The sequence below is a fragment of the Sinocyclocheilus rhinocerous genome, unplaced genomic scaffold (assembly GCF_001515625.1).
Source record: "Sinocyclocheilus rhinocerous isolate Xijiao unplaced genomic scaffold, SAMN03320098_v1.1 scaffold2460, whole genome shotgun sequence".
NCBI classification, from domain to species: Eukaryota; Metazoa; Chordata; class Actinopteri; order Cypriniformes; family Cyprinidae; genus Sinocyclocheilus; species Sinocyclocheilus rhinocerous.
The window spans coordinates 194,723-204,175 of record NW_015645611.1 but is presented as its reverse complement, the minus strand read 5'-3'; the positions used below and the strand labels follow the sequence as shown (position 1 = coordinate 204,175).

Below are 9,453 nucleotides of genomic sequence, written 5' to 3'. Positions count from 1 at the left end.
ACACACAGACAGATAGACAGACAGACAGACAGACATAGTTAGATGGATAGATAGACAGACAGACAGACAGACAGACATAGATGGATATATAGACAGATAGATAGATAGATAGATAGATAGATAGATAGACACACAGACAGACAGACATAGTTAGATAGATGGATAGATAAATAGATAGATAGACACACAGACAGACAGACATAGTTAGATAGTCAGATAGACAGATAGGTCAGGTGTATTTTCATGTATCAGCTGCTCGTGACTAACACACTTGTATTATTGGCTGACAGCTGAATCAGCCAATCAGCGCCTTTCCACTGCTTCTTCACGTGCGCGTCACCGCGTCCCGTCCAATCAGGTGCTTGAGAGAAGCGCGTCGCGCTGCGCTCGAGCCCCGCGCTGTCAGTCCGCCCGGCGACGCGCTGCGGAACGGGAGCGTCAGCTGAAGGTGAACGGACGGCACAGTCGCATCCGCAGGTAAGAACCGCGCGTTTACTGACGCTGGATGTGTACGAGGAGACACGCGATGCTGCGAGGATGCACGCGCTCTGTGAGGAGGAGGAGGAGGAGGAGGATGATGATGATGATGCTGAGACACACACATGTACCGCAGTGCAGACGCGCGCGCGCCTGTTTGACGAACACGGATGTTTTGCTTTGATTTCTGTAACGAGTCAGTCGCACGCGTTGTTTTTCTCACGCGCACCTGTGCGCGCGTCTCATCGCTGCTAGCAAAGGCGTTTATGAGGCATTAAAGATGCACGAAGCGTCAGCCAGGAATCACAGCGCTCATTCAGTGACAGCACTGCTCTCGCAGGGCGTTAGAGACATACACATGACGAGCAGGGTTAGATATGATGTGCAGCGTTATATAGGGCGTGTAGAGAGACATAAACCCTCTCTACTCATCATATCTAACCCTACATGTCTACATGCGTGTGTGCAGTCATGTGTGATACTGTATGTCCGGCCATTACCATCAATGCAAACCTCATTTATTAATGACTAGTAAAAGCAGCAGCCAAACCTCGCATAGATCTACCTGATTTTAAAATTATTGATATGCTTTTATAGCTTTTGTTAATATTTTGAATTTGATTTGTATATATTTTTTATTGATTTTTATATTTTTATATTATTCACTTCGAAATTGCTAGTAAATTTCACAAATAATAAAAAAAAGAAATGGCAAGTTACATGTTGAATTTAATGTGAAAATTTGAAGTAGAAAGACTGAAATAGTATTTTCTTGTAAACTGCATTTTTTTGTAATTTTATTTATTTATTTACAACTTAGAAAAATAGTGTGGTTTTAGTTTATTTAGTTAGTTAGTTTAGTACTTCAAGCTAAACTAAATTTTAAGTAATGATTTTTTATGGTTTATTTTTTAGTTTCAGTTAACTATAATAACCTTGTGGAATTGCCTAATTAATTATTCAAACACAACAGCCAATGGCAAGTCTCCAGCAGCAGACCTTTCAATATTCCTATTTCTATTAAAAGTAGTTGTGTTTATTAAAATGATATGCAATTTGGGTTTTAAAATTAAATTTTGCCGCTGATCATGTGTTTGTCAAGCAAAACGCCATGGATTTAAGAAAACACTTTGACCAACAACAAAAGGTAAGAGTCTGGAGACATTAATGTGGCATTGCTATATACGAATAATATATAAATATGGCTAGTCATGATTCTCTGATCATGTTGTGTGGTTTCAAAGGTGGCTCATGGTTTGGGCTAGAGTTAGGACTAGTTTAGGAATGGTCTGGATTAGTGGTCGACCGATATTGTTTTTTTGACAGCCGATGCCGATATCTTGGAAAGCAGGGTGGCCGATATAAAGCCGATATAATTTGTTTTTAATTTTAATTAATATTTAAGAAATTTGAAATAATTTGACAATGGATTAAAAAATTTGTAAAATAAACATACTTATACTTTAGATGACAAAGTATTTTTCACAAATAAATAAATATTTAATTAAAATATAATTAAAACGGAAGTAAACACTGTAACCAACAGGGCACTCAGGATTCTGGGAAGTTTGTGTGCAGAATCATATTTTTCAAATAAAGCCAGGGTAACACTCATTTTACATACAGCACACAGAGAAAATGACATGAATATGACATTGGGCAAATGCATAACAACCCTCTACGCACACCTTGGCAATATAATCGCCTTTGCCGGCACTCGAGGTCGGACTCGGAGACACAGCGTTAGGCAACTTAACTCAGAACACGAAACTCTCAACGGAAAAGAAAAGAAACTAAAGTAAAGAAATAGAAGTAAAGTTTGACGAGACTAGGTGGCGTTTCTCCTCATGGTTTTGGAGGAGCTGGCGTGTAAGCCAGAGCACGCTCAAAGAGCGCAAAAAGCGATGACTGAAAAGCACAGCTAGAAGCCATGACCAAAAAAACTAAAGCGCTAAAAAGGCGATGACTAAAAAGCATAGCTCAAAGCTATGACTAAAAAGCCGAATGGCTAAAAGTGATGACTTGAAAGCACATGACTAAAAGCGAAAAACTAAAAGCTAGACGCAAAAAGCCTGCTAAAAGCTAAAAAGCATAGACTAAAAAGCTTAGACAGACTTCTATCCGTATTAGACAGAACTGTTAACGATGACAGTGAACAAGAGGGAGAATGTGAGCGGTGTGCGCTCAGGTGCTGCCGCTCTCAGCGCCGTCAAAATAAAACTCCCGCCTCGAACACATCGGCCAAGCAGAAAAACTTATCGGCCGATGCCGATATTTGAAAAATGCCAAATATCGGCCTTGGCAATATATTGGTCAACCACTAGTCTGGATGCAGTATCATGTCCTGATGGTGTTTAATCAGAGGAAGGCTGTTCTGTGGGTTAATCAGCTTCCACATGAAGGATCCTGAGCTTCTGGCCAATCACAGCGAGACCTGTCCTCGTGTCTGTGATATCAGTCTCCTCGTGTTTTCCTCAGGGCTGACGAATGTGTGTTTGACCCGGTTTACCCATCAGCCCCGGGCGCAGGGTCTCCTCGAGATGCTGATGTGTGTGTCCGGATCAGATGTGATGAACGAGCCTCATTAGCAGCATCAGATCCTTATATTGGTGCGCTCAGGTCAAGTCAGATTTCAAGTCAAGACAGTAAATTTGTTTCAATGATTTAAATGATTATTTTATTAATTTACAATAAAACTAGATTGCATGTACAAAACATCATAGTATTGTAAGATATGTAACGATTCAAATACAATTTTCATTGTGTTTCCAGATCCTTACTATCACTACCACTCGCAAACCATGCATCACACACTGTAGGCAGCGCAATCCTAACAACCTGCGCACTTTGCCTATGTCTACTTGTCATTTGCACTTATATATTGTTGCTCTTTTGTTAGTTTTGACTGCTTTTATTGTCCTCATTTGTAAGTCGCTTTGGATAAAAATGTCTGCTAAATGACTAAATGTAAATGTAAATTTTACAGCACCTTCATGAATTTAATAAACACAAAGAAATGGCACATTGACTCAAGTGATCTGAACGCATCGGATGTCGTAATTATGACTTCCCAAATTGTAAATATGAACTTGAACGCACCATATGTCAGAAATCAGTATGGAGAGGTTTGACTGAACAGTCTCTGTAGACTCAGATGTTCACGTGTGACTCTTGAGGTCTCTGAGTTTGGGAGGTTTTCAGCAGATTCGCTCTGTATTTCTACATCTGAAGGCCAGAGAAACAGTGGAGGTCCACGCGCTGCTCTTCAGGTGATTTTACCAGCACTGAGTGGTTCTGCAGTTATGGATGCTGGACCAGACCGTCTCTTCTCACCTTCATCTCGCACATACAGCGTGTCAGAAACAGAAGCAGGGCACCGCATGTGTCTGTAATACAACATATGAAAAATATCATTTTTTGATCAATCTGTCAGTGAACTATTACTGTCATCATCATCAGTGAAATTATTTACATGATGATAAGAGAAGAACAAACACACATGCGCTCCAGATTCAGCTCTGGAAGATGACAGATGATGAGTTATGATGAGTTATTCAGTATAGCAATCCTCTCAAAGCTGCAGTGTGTCATTCCTGCAGCATCAGTGATGAACTGAACACTAACAGTCCTTCAGTAATCAATGTTTTAGCGTGTGAACTTTGTCCTCTCAGCTCTGAGACTGCGCTTCCCAGCATGCATCTGTGCAATCAGTGTCGGTGGGGGGGGGGATGAATCACTCGCTTGGCGCCACAATAAAGCCGCTGGAGTTTGATTGACATCTCTGGCATTTAATGAGCAGCGGGAGACGGACTGAAGTGATGCGCGTTTACTGTCACACACACACACACACACACACACACACAACAGGACACTGACTCATAATGCAGAAACACTTAAACAGAGTTTAATCTGTATGTGTGTTTCATGTTCAACACACACATTTACACACACACACACACACAATCACACACACACACACACACACACACACACAACAGGACACTGACTCATAATGCAGTAACACAAAAAGAGTTTAATCTGTGTGTGTTTGTGTGTGTGTGTGTGTGTCTGTAAGTGTTTCATGTTCAACACACACACACACACACACACACACGCAGCTCTTGCAGGTTAGTCAGCGATTCCAGCGGCCGGATCGATTCTCACTAATGGAATAGAAGGATTACACACACACACCGCTGTGGTTTAATTGAATAGTGTGTGTGTGTGACTACACAAAGAACAACACTGATTAGATCAGACTGTGTTTGTGAGTGTTTATGCAAAGTGTGTGTGTGTGTGTGTGTGTGTGTAAGAGCTATAGATTTATCTGAGAATGGCCTGAACTCACCGGCACAACACTACAGTCTTTTATATGGTTGCTAGGGTGTGGTGTGTGGTTGCTAGGGTGTTAATTCTGTGAAATTCTGATCTGTAGTTGCAGGGGCGTAATTTCCACTGGGGACAGGGGGGACATGTCCCCCAAAAACATTTTCCCCCATTTTGTGTCCCCCCCACTTCTCAAACCAAAGTTACACCCTTGTGTAGATGTGCCTCCTTCAACCTGCTGCTCTCAGATCAGGAATTGATAACAATAGAGGTCAAAGGTCAGGGAGATAATGTCGCTAAAGGTCAAAGGTCGGGTCACTGCGTGTGTGTGTTTAGCTTTAGTTTGTGGACACAAATGACTCATAATATCCAGTAATATTATCAATTTGACTGAAATGAGAGTTTAGTTAATTTGAGGGCTCATGGGATTGATTTGATAAATTGATAGATTTGTTTGTGTATTTTGTATCTTGTGCCGTTCAAACCAGTGTTATTTTAGTATCAGTGATGTAGTTTTTGTTGATATTTTGAATTAGATTTTATTTTTATATTTTCTGTTTTTACTTTCATTTTAGTTGTCATTTTCATTATTTTTTATAATGTTTACATAGTTTTTATAGTTTTAGGTTATTTAGTTGTGGTAATTTTAGTACTTCAAATTAAACTAAACTTAAATTTAAACTAGCTTAAATGTAAGTTTTCTTGTATTTTATTTCAGTTGACATTTATTTTATTTCATATAACTATAATGAGTATAATAACCCTGGCTGAGATGTTCCTCCAGGATCTTCTGTGAGGTTGAGATAGATTATTGTTTCTCAAACGCAGAGCTGCTGTAGTCCTGACACAGATCAAGCGAACGGTGGGAGTGTTTTTGTGTAAATGGGTTAATTTATCTGTGATATTGAAGGGCAGAGCGGCTCATCTGGGTATTTTTAGCAGCTGAAATGCGACGGAGGCCTGAAGGGAGACGAGAGACTCATTTAGCAGTCGATTACAGAGGATCCAGAGGCTGGTGGAGATACAGATGCTTCATTATTATCAGCACTGATTCCTCATCACCTGCTCCTGTCAGCGAGTAATCAAGAGTATGATGTCTAACAGTGCAGATCAGCGATTCACTAAAGTTTCTTCCAGCTGAACCTCTTGAGTTCAATATTTCAGTAATTTAACAACACGTTTGCATGTTTACAGTTCTCTGATGTCAGCTAATGGCCACATTGACACGCAGGTCAACAATATATATCACGAAATTTGCTATTTTTTGCTGTGCTACATCCAGTTTTCCAGCATGTCACATTCACTTTATGTGCACTGTATGTCAAATTCTCACTACTTTGTTTTTTGAGAATATATTTAGTGCACTCACACTTGTGTTCACGCTTTACAAGAACCAACTAACACTATGAGTTACAGTACAAATATTGATGTCTTAAATTCTTCACTTTCAAATGTTGAAACTTCAAACTCAGCTCACAGAGATGAGCAGGAGAAGAGCAGAATCACTGATGGAAACTGTAAAGCAGCTCATAAAGATGGTAGAGTCATTATTCAGTGTCCTGTATGTCCTCATGTCTGGTGTTCCTGCTGGAGCGCTGCGAGTGTGTCGATCATACTGGTGTTTAATATCTGAGCGCTGGGTGTCTGGTGGGTGAGTTTGCTGTATGAGCGTCTCAAACCAGCCTGTTCTCCTGCTCCGTGACCTGCGCTGCCTCAAGGACACGAGAAAAAGTCTCTGAGAGCAGAAAGATAAGCGTCTAGAGGAGCTTCAGCCGCCCAATCGCTGGCCTCGCACGGCTGAATTGTTTTCAGATCGATGGCTTCCTCTCTGATGGCTGCGACTCAAGAGCATAAATGCATTGAAGAGCACAATCCCATTACTGGTGAAAGAGCAGGAAACACTGACCACAACACCAGGGTGGCCGCGGGTCCTTAAAAAGTCTTAAAATGTCTTAAATAAAGCTTTCCTAAAATAAGGCCTTAAAAAGTCTTAAAATGTCTTAAATTCAGATTCAGTAGGTCTTAAATATTTTTGGTCACATTACCACAAACATTTCTCCAGTCGGACCCAGTGAGTGTCCATCCATCAAGAGTACTTTCTCCCCCCCCCGCTGTAGTTACGCGTCATCAGAGAGAATTGCGGTTACAGAATACAGTCGAACACCAGCTCGCTGTCCAGCCTCCGAACTACTTTAAATGGGTTAATGCAAGTTTACTGAAAAATGGCTTGAGAATTGTACTTGCCCGACAGGACTAATAGCCTGATTAAAACTTAAGTGACAAAATATAATCACGCATCAAAACGTGCGAATGATTCTTCTGATTTTATTACATTCAGCTTAAACAGCGATTGATAATTGATAGTGTATTTCTATTATCAATGTCGCGCTGTTGAGGCTCGTGCTGCCTGTCTCTGTGAGAGACTTTCATGGAGAAATCAAATCAAATGAGCGTAACGACACGCATAAAGAAACTCACAGAACAAACATACTGAGGTAAAAATTCAAAATGTTTAGTTTATTTATAGCATGATATAGTCAAGTAACATACCATGACAAGGGATCTATTTTGCTGAATATTTTCACGATTGCAAATGTTACATTGATTTTAGTTCAACAAACAAGTAGTAAAGTATATGAAGTTACTTACATTTTTAGACACAATTGATTTTGTTCTATTTCACCAACGAAAATAGTTCCAAACAAAGATCAGAACAGAATTATTGCCACACCCGGCGTTTTTGTTACTGAATGATTCAGAGGTTTGAAGGAATCGGTTGAATGAATAAGTGACTTACCGCCACCTACTGTCGGTTTAGTCTCATGCTTAAAAGTATCCATTTTTCCCCCAACATTTCTTATTTGTATGTTCAAAATTTTATTTACAACATTAATCCCATAACATTATTTATTGCTGTTGTAATTTTGTAATTTAATTTGATTGGTAACAGCCCTGTAGTGTATTAAATTTCTTGATCAATTGTAAGAATTTGACTTGAAAGATGATTCATACATTTATCAATAAGGTAAAAAAAAAATATTGGCCTTTATAAAGGTAAGATTAAATTGAAATGTTTTCATTTCGGTTTATTAAACTTGCAGCAAATGAAAGTAGGCGATTAATCGGTTAAAAATTCTTACTGTCGGTTAACAAATTTACATTAGTATTCTTATGCTTGGCTTTCCAGAGCAACAGCAACAGAGTCTGGGCCAAATCTGGCTTACATCCGGCGCTTCTGGCTTCATTCTGGCATTTTTTTTACAGTCTTGGTTGCAAATGTTTGTGATTTTTATTTTTTATTTGTTATGTATGATAGATTCTGACAAAACAAAAAATCAGGCTTGTGTACCCTATTTATGACATCATACTACTTTCTTTGTTCAGAAACGGAAGTATCTTAAAATGTTATTTGTGTGTTGTACTTTTTCATATATTTAGTAGCTATATACAGCAAACTACAGCGCTCCCAGTAGGCTATTTTACGGAGCGGTCAACACTGGCATGCAATCAGTTGATGAACACCCTATTCATATATAAAACTAGGCTATATGTTATTAAATTGTATATATAAAATAATTTTATTTACAAGTTTTGTGTTTGTGTTTTTCCCGTTTTATTCGTTGCATCCGTTGCATCTTAAAATTACTTTATCTACATATCTACTCTAGTCTACATAATTCAGATCAAATCAATATTGAGAAACAGGAGCCGTTATTACTTTCAAAGTGAATACCCCCCCCCCTGAAAAATTGTGCATGGCCCTTCACTTTGTGCACTCTAGCGCCGACCCCGCACACACGCACACACACACACACACACACACACACTCATACACACACACAAACACACACACTCATACACACACACAAACACACACACTCATGTTGTGTTTCCATGTTTTATGGGTTTATTCCATAGGCGTAATGGTTTTTCTACTGTACAAACGTACTCTGTTACTAACGTAACCTCGGTTCCCTGAGATACGGGAACGAGTACTGCGTCTTGCTAGACGCATATGGGAAAAAACCTTTTTTCTCCTGAACTAAAACCTTTTTTTCATTCACGCAGTGAAACTGCACGGCCATTGGTTCGTGCAGTGTATTAAAAATAAACCAATGGCTAGGCAGCGGAGCTACACGAGCCTATGGCGACGAAGCCCGCCAGAATGGGCGGGGCATCTGGCTATATAAGCGGGCGTTCGCCACAGGATTCTCAGGTTACTTTGACTGAAGCGACGACTGAGTCCTGCAGCTACATAGCACGGCTAGCAACACAGTACTCGTTCCCGTATCTCAGGGATTCGAGGTTATGTTAGTAACCGAGTACGTTCCCTTTCGATACTACACTCGTACTGCGTCTTGCTAGACGCATATGGGAACACAGTACAATCACGCCGTGCTAATGTAGTGGAATGACTAAAGGTATAAACTTTCATAAGCAACCAATGCTCGTAGAGAAGTCAACAACCCAAGGCTAAGATGGGCTGAGCTTCCTGAGGTCACACCCGGCCTGGTTAATCGTTCCAGAGTACTCCTGTAACTTCGACACCCAGGGGTCGAGAGCTAACAGGTGAACTAATGCCAGAGAGCTTGAGCGTGATACGGCCAAGGGCTCTCTGCCAGATCTGTTTACGCAGCGCATGTCACTTCA

At 40.2% G+C, this 9,453-nt stretch overlaps 1 protein-coding gene across 1 annotated transcript in view; it reads left to right on the top strand.

The window, feature by feature from the left end:
• The first annotated feature begins 410 nt into the window (after positions 1-410).
• LOC107706851 (contactin-1a-like) overlaps positions 411-9,453 on the top strand; it is an 87,982-nt gene continuing 78,939 nt past the window's right edge. Inside the window, exon 1 of the mRNA XM_016510688.1 lies at positions 411-477. The gene's annotated coding sequence lies outside the window, so the exon portion shown is untranslated. The remainder of the gene's footprint in view (positions 478-9,453) is intronic.